This window comes from Pelobates fuscus, chromosome 6 (genome assembly GCF_036172605.1).
Source record: "Pelobates fuscus isolate aPelFus1 chromosome 6, aPelFus1.pri, whole genome shotgun sequence".
Lineage (NCBI taxonomy): Eukaryota > Metazoa > Chordata > Amphibia > Anura > Pelobatidae > Pelobates > Pelobates fuscus.
The window spans coordinates 281027554-281038948 of record NC_086322.1 but is presented as its reverse complement, the minus strand read 5'-3'; positions in this window follow the sequence as shown (position 1 = coordinate 281038948).

Genomic DNA, 11395 nt, shown 5'->3' with positions numbered 1-11395 from the left:
TTACAGCTCACTGAACTAGGGTATATGACTAAAATATGAAATGTCAGGAATTCAAAGTAATTTTCATATTTTATACCAAAAGAGGATTTTGAAGATTTTTGCAGTTCAGCTTCTGCAGTCTAATATTTGAAAATCACTATTAGTGAAATTCACAATAAAAGTGAGAATTTAAAGTTAATTTTTAATTTAAGGCCAGAGTAGCCGAAGGGAAAGCATAGCTGATTTAGAGAATTTTTCCAGTTTGGCTACTTTGACCTTAAATTTTAAATTAATTTTAAAATCTCACTGTAGTGAATTACCCTGTCAGACTTTGGTACGGAGTATAAGAGTGGTGTGTTTGCCCATGTATTCATTGATTGTGTGACTGTTACGTCATGTTCCTTGCTACGTTCACCTGTATGACCACTTGCCTGCCACTAGCCAGAGATTAACGTGGAATCTGCTGATGTAATTCTAAAAAAAAAAAATGAACAATAAAGGCCGGGTGCCTGGCACGGTGACAGACTCAAACCTCACGGCACTTCTGGAAGAGAGCCCAGAACGTTCCGCCCTAAAAAGAACCCTGTGTTCATAATTAAAAAGAAAGAATTTGTTAAGGTAACTAAATATACCTTTTTTTTAATTTGATATTTTGATGGGTGATGCATACACCGTCTGGTTCCCCTGGTTCCCCTGGTAACTGCCCCACGTTTAGTGCTCTGGACCATTTTTTAGACCATCTTTTATACATAACTTCCTCCCCCCCCCTTCCCGTGTGTTCCTTTTTGTTTCAGAAAATTATTCCACAGAAATTCTCACCCAGTTTCAAATTATGATAAAATTCCAATTAAATTTTTAACAACCACTTAAAGAACAACACGTTCCAAAGGTCACTTTGGAAGAATATTCTAATGAGGAAATTGATTAGCAGAGTTAACTCAAACCAATTGTAACAGGAAACGTGCTTGTCAATAAGAGACATATATCTAGTATGTATATAAATTAATATGGAGATACTACTGTAGTGGGAATTGTTGGGAATTCAAAGTGGATTTTACATTTCAGACCATGATAGCTGAATTGGAAATATTCTTCTTTAAGTCGGTTATGTGTTTAATTCGGCCATTTTGGCCTGGAACTTGGAATTCACTTTGAAATCGTATTAAAGGACCACTCTAGTGCCAGGAAAACATACTCGTTTTCCTGGCACTAGAGTGCCCTGAGGGTGCCCCCACCCTCAGGGACACACTCCCGCCGGGCTCTGGGGGGAGGAAGGGGTTAAACTTACCTCTTTCTCCAGCGCCGGGCGGGGAGCTTTCCTCCTCCTCTCCTTCTTCCTTGCAACGTCATCAGCTGAATGCGCATGCGCGGCAGGAGCCGCGCTCGCATTCAGCCGGTCGCATAGGAAAGCATTTACAATGCTTTCCTATGGACGCTTGCGTGCTCTCACTGTGATTTTCACAGTGAGAATCACGCAAGCGCCTCTAGCGGCTGTCAATGAGACAGCCACTAGAGGTTTTGGAGGCTGGATTAACCCTCAGTATAAACATAGCAGTTTCTCTGAAACTGCTATGTTTATAAAAAAAAGGGTTAATCCTAGAGGGACCTGGCACCCAGACCACTTCATTAAGCTGAAGTGGTCTGGGTGCCTAGAGTGGTCGGCCTTGACAGTGTTGTCAATAGACATTGTATCAAACAAATAACAGAATATACAATTGAGATACAACATTTTGATATATTGTTCCTTGCAGGTTAGTCCTGTAATACCCGAAGACTAGCTAATTTTTGTTTAGTTTTTCCCCCCCCTATATGTCTGTAACTTCTTATTAAAGGGTTATATCAATAAAATAAAACAAAAAAACAGCATTGTCATAAAACACTGTTTTTGGTTGAAGTAACCCTTTCTGAGGTTACGCCTCCCCCTCCCCAACTTAAAAGTAAAGTGAAGATCTGAAAAATGCGTTTTTTTCAATTATCAAGGCCCAGTTCTCCCCTCAGCCCAATTGTCCTTTGCTGATGTTACTCCCCTCCACTGGGTAGACTAAGGGGTTGCACAGAGGGCTATACCATGCTGCCATTGGCCGTCTCGAGCCAGCATGTAGTGTAAGCTGGTGTCCGACATCGATTTTGCCCAGAATTGATATTAGCCTCCTTGGACCTTCAGCTGACTAATGACTCCCAATGACACTGCCGGAGGTGGAGTTACACCTCTGGCAGCGGAGGAGTTTAACTCCATATATGCGTCATTTCATATCGAGACACTGCTCATACAGAATCCTGGCAACATAATCATTTCAACACACTAAGTTGTCATGGTACTTAGACTAACCATTTAGGTCAGGGGTGTCAAACTCATTTGTTCTTGAGGGCCAAATTGTCCACTGAAATAGGTATGTAGGGCCGAATGCATACATTTATATTTTCTACAATTTGTGCTTGCTCTATATACAATTTGTATACACGCACACAAGAAAAAAAGTGGACACAGAGAACAACTTTACATAATGCCATAAATGTAATTTTGAATGTAAAGTTATAATGAAAAAGGTGTGTTCATGTGTAGCGTTGGCATTTGAATGCAGCTGTGTGTTTGCATGTACTGTTGCCATTTGAATGCATGGGTGTATTTGTGTGTAGTGTGTGCGTTTGCATGCAGTGGTGTGTTTGTGTTTAGTGTTCACATTGAAATGCAAGGGTGTATCTGTGTGCAATATTGGCAAATACAGTTGTGTGTTTGGGTGTAGTGTGTGCGTTTTAATGCAGGGCTGTGTTTGCATATATTATTTGTGTTTGAATGTAGGGGTGTGTTGCGGTTGCCCAACAGACAGTTCCCCCAAACTTTTGTTCCACGAGTCTCAACAGCCGGCTATTTGCCATTAGCTCAGTGCAGGCTGTCGTCTCCACAAAGTGACTCTGCGTCTTTTTCCTTTTTTCAGCTGGCCTGTCCAGGAAAACCTGCTACTGCGATGCCCTTCTTACGTGCTATGCCGAGCCTGCATTACAACCCCCCCTGCCAACAGCGCAGTTTCAATCCCTGCCTGCAGGCCCACATAACAAATGTCCAGTCCTATGGGGAACAAATGAACTCCATCCTATTGCATAACGTTATCATTATTATCTTTATTATTTTATTATTTATATAGCGCCATCAGATTCCGTAGCGCTGTACAATGCCAAAATGCTGCACCACTATGCCTACCAACTGCCTAACAAACCTGGAAATGGTCATGTTCACTTTGCCTAAAGTATTCGAATGCCTTCCCATTCCCATCACTGCGCCAAATCAAACATGGAACAATCTCGGACCAGACAAGGGTCAGATCCTTAAATAGCACAAAACAGTGCACCAAGTCGTGCTTCATCGCATGTATGACCTCTGGCAGCGGAGGAGTTTAACTCCATATATGCGTCATTTCATATCGAGACACTGCTCATACAGAATCCTGGCAACATAATCATTTCAACACACTAAGTTGTCATGGTACTTAGACTAACCATTTAGGTCAGGGGTGTCAAACTCATTTGTTCTTGAGGGCCAAATTGTCCACTGAAATAGGTATGTAGGGCCGAATGCATACATTTATATTTTCTACAATTTGTGCTTGCTCTATATACAATTTGTATACACGCACACAAGAAAAAAAGTGGACACAGAGAACAACTTTACATAATGCCATAAATGTAATTTTGAATGTAAAGTTATAATGAAAAAGGTGTGTTCATGTGTAGCGTTGGCATTTGAATGCAGCTGTGTGTTTGCATGTACTGTTGCCATTTGAATGCATGGGTGTATTTGTGTGTAGTGTGTGCGTTTGCATGCAGTGGTGTGTTTGTGTTTAGTGTTCACATTGAAATGCAAGGGTGTATCTGTGTGCAATATTGGCAAATACAGTTGTGTGTTTGGGTGTAGTGTGTGCGTTTTAATGCAGGGCTGTGTTTGCATATATTATTTGTGTTTGAATGTAGGGGTGTGTTGCGGTTGCCCAACAGACAGTTCCCCCAAACTTTTGTTCCACGAGTCTCAACAGCCGGCTATTTGCCATTAGCTCAGTGCAGGCTGTCGTCTCCACAAAGTGACTCTGCGTCTTTTTCCTTTTTTCAGCTGGCCTGTCCAGGAAAACCTGCTACTGCGATGCCCTTCTTACGTGCTATGCCGAGCCTGCATTACAACCCCCCCTGCCAACAGCGCAGTTTCAATCCCTGCCTGCAGGCCCACATAACAAATGTCCAGTCCTATGGGGAACAAATGAACTCCATCCTATTGCATAACGTTATCATTATTATCTTTATTATTTTATTATTTATATAGCGCCATCAGATTCCGTAGCGCTGTACAATGCCAAAATGCTGCACCACTATGCCTACCAACTGCCTAACAAACCTGGAAATGGTCATGTTCACTTTGCCTAAAGTATTCGAATGCCTTCCCATTCCCATCACTGCGCCAAATCAAACATGGAACAATCTCGGACCAGACAAGGGTCAGATCCTTAAATAGCACAAAACAGTGCACCAAGTCGTGCTTCATCGCATGTATGAGATCCACTGACCACCCGCATTCACCACTAGAGTTACTGGCCCTGACACGCAGTGACTAAGCTGAACGTATTCAGTATACAAGCGGTCCCAACATAAACCCCCGCATACCCCTCCAACGTACCTGGACTACATCAGATGGAAACCCGAGGTTACAGCCATATGATCTATCCTCAGCCCACCTAGCCGCCTGGTAAATGAACGAGTGTCCCAAGATCCATACAAAGTGAGGAACCACACCTAAAATAATAACAGAACAAACAACAATGGGTGAGCTGAGCAGAATAAAACCTACAGTAGCCGGAGGATGGAAAACCATGACCTGCGAATTCACTTTTATCCCAGATAAGACAGAACCCGGACCAGCCACCATCACTGGGACTCCAAAGTCCGATGTGACCCGACGAAAAGACTCCAGAAGCACCTTGCAGTCCTCTGACTCTTGCAGACCCACAAACAAAAAATAATCGTCCAGATAGTGAGTCAATGACAACAGCCCCCGATACCCAAGAAACCACCGATTCAAGAAATGATACAAGCATTTCAAAGTATGAACATGAAATAGCACAACCCATTGGCAAACACATATCAAAAAAGAACAACCCCTGAAAATGGCATCCCAACAAATGGAAGCAGTCAGGGTGCACCGGGAGCAATGTCCGACTTTGCCACTGTGCACCCATCCCAGCCTGCCACACCAACTGAAGCGTCCAATCAAAAGAACCTGAGACACCTCCTTATCAATTTCATCATTCACTGACCCGCCTCACGAGTAGGACAGGTGATGAATGAGGCGAAAAGCCCCCGGATCCTTCTTGTGCACCAACCCTAGGGGAGAGACCCGTAAATTGGGGAAGGGCAACGAATCAAACGGCCCGGCCTTACTACCTAAAAGAACTTCCTTCCTAAGCTTCTCTACAAGAATAACTTCCTTGCCCACCACCGAACGCAAATTACCCACAAATGACAGGGACTCCGAATGGACAAAAACCCACGTAAAACCCATCTAACAAAATCTGCACCTCCCTACGCTTGGAGTACTGGTCGAGCCACGGGCCCATCCTTACTACACTACCTACCGGCGTCCTCCGCTATCGGTACGTCCTCTCTATGCAACTGACCTGCAACTGACGCAGCTGCCCTTTTTTCACAACTTTAACCAAGTCCACCAAGTGAAGCAATTGAACCAGTAAGCCCAAATTAGGTCTTAGTACCCAAACAACGCTTGCGCCTTATCGGGAAAACGCCATAACAAAAGGCTCGCAAAAATGGAGAACCCCTGAAGCCAGTTGCCAAAGTTATGCGGCAGCTACTTACCTTTTTCCCCATCTGACATGTCACCTCGCCACGGTCTATCCACTAATTCCCTATCCGGGGAACTAAGGACAGCAAATCCACATACTCACCTTTAATAATTTTGTCCCTGATGTCCAGTGAAACATGTATCCCTAATGTGACAATTCGCAGCCCAGCAAGCACGGACGCGCTCCCTCTGGAAACACACTCTTACCCCTACCCTAGCTCTGGGACTAGGCAGGAAGAGCATAAGGGGCAGAGGAAGAGAGAGAACCAACCCCCACAGGGAGCCTATCCAGCACTGCCCTAAGCAGACTAAGCACTTCCCCCTGACTTTGAAACCCAGGAACATTACCCTGAGAACACTCTTCCCCTCCCCTGGTCCCAGCCAGCATGTCCCAGGCGCTGGCGCAATACTCACGGTTGGCTGCCTGAGGATCCTGTACAGAAACCATCGGGGACATCTCCTCCGATCTGGAACTGGAGCTGTCCGACCCTGGAGTGTTGATTGCTGAACCACAGCCGGCCGCCAGGCCCGTCTGTGATCCTTTCCTTGTGGCATTAATGGTGACACCTTCTCAGGATTACGACCACCTGTACTAATTTTCAGAGGAGCAATACTTGGAGGTATGCAATGAGCAACACGCGTGATGTATGTTTGACAGCCGTGCTTTACACGTTACCTTTATTGTCTTCTTTCCTATGTATAATGTATGTTGACTATCCTTGTGCATGTTTTATAATTTCAAAAATTATTTGAATTAAAAATAAAGTTGAAAATAAATAAAATAAACAAAAGACAAAATATTTTCTTTGTTGGTGCACACACATTTATACGTTCCAGACGCAAACTGAATACTGTTATATTAAACTAGAGATTTCGTTAATTTAGGAGCTGGTAAAAAGCCTCCATTACACAATAGCATACACTGCGAGCTGTTAAATAGCTCTGTGCTTTGGTACCGTACAAATACAGTGTCTGCACCTTTAACAACACACCTTCCTTTGTTTGCCCAGCTGGGAAAGAACCCAAAATAACTCCCCCATAAAGAAATCCCCTATATATATTCCAACGAACTACTGGCCTGCGTTCAATATGCAGTGAGGATTTAACTTCATACAGACCTATTGTCAGTGGAAGTAGTTCAGAGATTGTAGCAATCGAAAGGGTTTAAAGGAACATTTTATAGATCTATAGAAGGATGTATAGGGAGAGGTTATATGGAGTAATAGGAGGAGTTATAGGGAGAGGTTATATGGAGTAATAGGAGGAGTTATAGGGAGAGGTTATATGAAGTAATAGGAGGAGTTACAGGGAGAGGTTATATGGAGTAATAGGAGGAGTTACAGGGAGAGGTTATATGGAGTAATAGGAGGAGTTATAGAGAGAGGTTATATGGAGTAATAGGAGGAGTTATAGAGAGGTTATATGGAACAATAGGAGGAATTATAGAGAGAGGTTATATGGAGTAATAGGAGGAGTTATAGAGAGGTTATATGGAAAAATAGGAGGAGTTATAGAGAGAGGTTATATGGAGTAATGGGAGGAGTTATAGAGAGGTTATATGGAACAATAGGAGGAGTTATAGAGAGAGGTTATATGGAGTAATAGGAGGAGTTATAGAGAGGTTATATGGAAAAATAGGAGGAGTTATAGAGAGAGGTTATATGGAGTAATAGGAGGAGTTATAGGGAGAGGTTATATGGAGTAATAGGAGGAGTTATAGGGAGAGGTTATATGGAGTAATAGGAGGAGTTATAGAGAGAGGTTATATGGAGTAATAGGAGGGGTTATAGAGAGAGGTTATATGGCGTTATGGGAGGAGTTAAAGGGAGAGGTTATATGGAGTAATAGGAGGAGTTATAGAGACAGATTATATGGAGTAATAGGAGGAGTTATAGGGAGAGGTTATATAGAGTAATAGGAGGAGTTATAGAGAGAGGTTATATGGAGTAATAGGAGGAGTTATAGGGAGAGGTTATATGAAGTAATAGGAGTTATAGAGAGAGGTTATATGGAGTAATAGGAGGAGTTATAGGGAGAGGTTATATGGAATAATAGGAGGAGTTATAGAGAGAGGTTATATGGAGTAATAGGAGGAGTTATAGTGAGAGGTTATATGGAGTAATAGGAGGAGTTATAGGGAGAGGTTATATGGAGTAATATGAGGAGTTATAGAGACAGATTATATGGAGTAATAGGAGGAGTTATAGGGAGAGGTTATATGGAGTAATAGGAGGAGTTATAGGGAGAGGTTATATGTCGTAGTAAGTGGAGTTATAATGATGGCGCTATATAAATAATAAAATAATAATAATAATAATAATATGTGTTAATAGTATGAGATATAAAATAGAATTTATACAGCAATAATATCTTCTATCATAGGAGATTAATAGCTGTGCATAATGTCTTGGTGCTTTATAAATATTAATGATAACCTTCATTGTTATTGATTTAACAAATGAGAAAAGTAACAAAGAATGAAAGAGAGAAGGTAAAAAGAACAAACAAAACACAACAAAAGCACTTAATTACAACCTTTCCCCAATGCAGTTCATGCGCTGAGGACTCCTGAAATTCGAAGTTTCTCCGTACACAGACCTCCCCATGAGAAAAGGACAGACATCGCAGAGACCACACCTGGATGCACCCACTTTGTTGTAAGGAGATAAGAGATGGTCTCCTTTAAGCATTCCTGCTCCAGATGGGAGACAAGACTCTACCCATCTCTCGACAGGTCCTGCTGATGAGAAGATTTTGAAGTGCTGACATCTAAGAGCTAGGTAGACCATGGAACCTTCAGATCCCTCGTGTTACATGCTGTCTGCTAGGACTGTGTATATTGCACAGAAAGAGATTTATTGCTCTCATAGTGCCCTGTACATACACACAGGGTTATTACAGTTAACAACACATTGGGGCGATGCTGGTTCTAAGTGGGACTTCCATTAGAGCACGTTCTAGGTTACCCGCCCGGACCTTTATTGTTGTTAATACACAGATAATTCCAAAAAAATCAAAACTCCCTACCATTGGCAATTTAAGTATGTGAGTATTTTTAACCCCTTAAGGACTGGACTGTTTTTTCCCGCTCTCTCATTTACTGTTCCTATACAAATTATATGTTGTTTTTTTCAGGACAAAAAAGGCTTTCTTTACATACCATTATTTATATATGTCTATATGTAATTTAATTTAAAAAAAAAAGATATATATGATGAAAAAAATGAAAAAAATACATGTTTTTTGACTTTTACTTGAAAAATCTTTTACTCATCTCCAAAAGCGAATAAAAAAAACTGCTAAATAGATTCAACATTTTGTCCTGAGTTTTAAAATACCCAGTGTTTACATGCTTTTTTGCTTTTTTTGCAAGTTATAGGGCTATAGGTACAAGTAGGATAATGTGGTTTCAAAACATACATTTTTTCAAATTTATCAATAGTGACATTGTAACACTATTATCTGTCAAAATTCTCTGAATAACACCCCACATGTACATATTTTTTTTTAAAGTAGACAACCCAGGGTATTCAATATGGGGTATGTTCAGTCTTTTTTAGTAGCCACCTAGTCGCAAACACTGGCCAAAGTTAGCGTTCATATTTGTTTGTGTGTGAAAAAGTAAAAAACTAAATTGAACGCTAATTTTGGCCGGTGTTTGTGACTAAGTGGCTACTAAAAAAGACTGGACATACCCCATTTGCAATACCTTGGGTTGTCTTCTTTTGCAAATGGTATGCCATCATGGGGGTAATTCTCATTCCTGGGCTACCATACGCTCTCAAAGGCAATGTAACCAACCTGGCCATTTTCAATGTAAAAATATTTGACCCATATATTTGACCCTGTAACTTTCAAAAATGCTATAAAATCTGTACATGGGGGGTACTGTTAAACTCGGGAGACTTTGCTGAACACAAATATTAGTGTTTCAAAACAGGAAAACGTATCACAACAATTATATCATCAGTAAAAGTGCTGTTTGTGTGTGAAAAATTTGAAAAAAGTCACTTTCACTGACAATATCATCGCTGTGATAGGTTTTACTGTTTGGAATCACTAATATTTGTGTTCAGCAAAGTCTCCCGAGTAAAACAGTACCCCCCATGTACAGGTTTTAGGGTGTCTTAGAAAGTTACAGGGTAAAATATAGTGCTAGCAAATTAAATTCTCTGCAATTTCGGCCTGGGTTGTCAGTCAGGTCCCTTAAATTGCAATTAATAAAATTATTTAATTATGTAAAAATATTACATCAATACGCACGTGGAATTTAAATATATATGCACATTTATATATTTGAAGTCTACTAAATAGACTATATAGTATATTTTTATAATTATTTAGGTAATTTTGTATATAAACAAATGTATATTTTGTATTATTTTTATTTATTTATATATACATAGATATATATACAATTTCATTCTAAGTGTATTTTGATATAAATGTATAGATTTTAATATCAAAATAGAGTTAGAATAAAATTTCATATAGATATATAATTTTTTTTAATGTTTTATTATTATTTAAAAAAAATATATTTAATTTAATTTACTTATTATTTGTACTTTATAATAATATATATATACAATATATATAGTTATTATATACATTATATATATACACATGTGTAATTTAATTAAAAGTGTATTTTTATATTAATATATGTACATATTAATATAAAAATACACATAGTATGATATTATATATATGATATATAGACATATATTATATATATATATATATATAGATATCATATATACACACATATATATAATTTTTTTATTATTATTACCATTAACTTTATTTTTTTTATGATTTTACACTAGCAGGGAGACTGCCTGTCAGCACAGACAGTCCCCCTGCAGGCAGACACATGGACACCTATTGTGACCATGTGGTCGCTCTGTTGAGCGATCACATGGCCCCAGGGGTCCTAATTCGCCATGGGGAGACTGTCTGGGCTGCAGGCAGTCTCCCCACACCGGGAGCACCGCCGATCGCCGCCGGGGGAACAACAGCGATCAGGTAAGTACATCTTAAAGTTAGGACGGTTCAGGACCGTCGTCGGTCGAAATGCCGATGACGGTCCTGAACCGTCCTCAGTCCTTAAGGGGTTAATTAAAATTATTTAAAAACATGGCTGAGCTACACATACACTCACACTGTAGTTCCTAGATGCACACGCGCACACTTTACAAGCCCTCTCAGCACACACACAATCTCAAAAGCTCCCATACATGAGCACGTGCTCACACTACAGTCCCTAGTTACACATAGTACACCATAAACAGACTCCTCTATACACACACTTCACCACAGCCCCTTCTAAACGTCATGGAAAATCATTTTGCATCTCCTGAAAAGGTTTCCAGTTTCCGTGACAATGTGTCTAGCCTGTAATAAGGAAGGCGCAGCTGTGGAACTACAGGGAGTGCTGGTGCTTCGGTTACACCGGGGCCCAGGGGCGGACTGACCGGTCGGGCACTTCGGACATGGTCCGAGGGCCCGGCCGGGAGGGGGGCCCGCCATCAGGGGGCCCACCCGCCCCTTTAAATGCTGCAGCCGCCTGAGCGC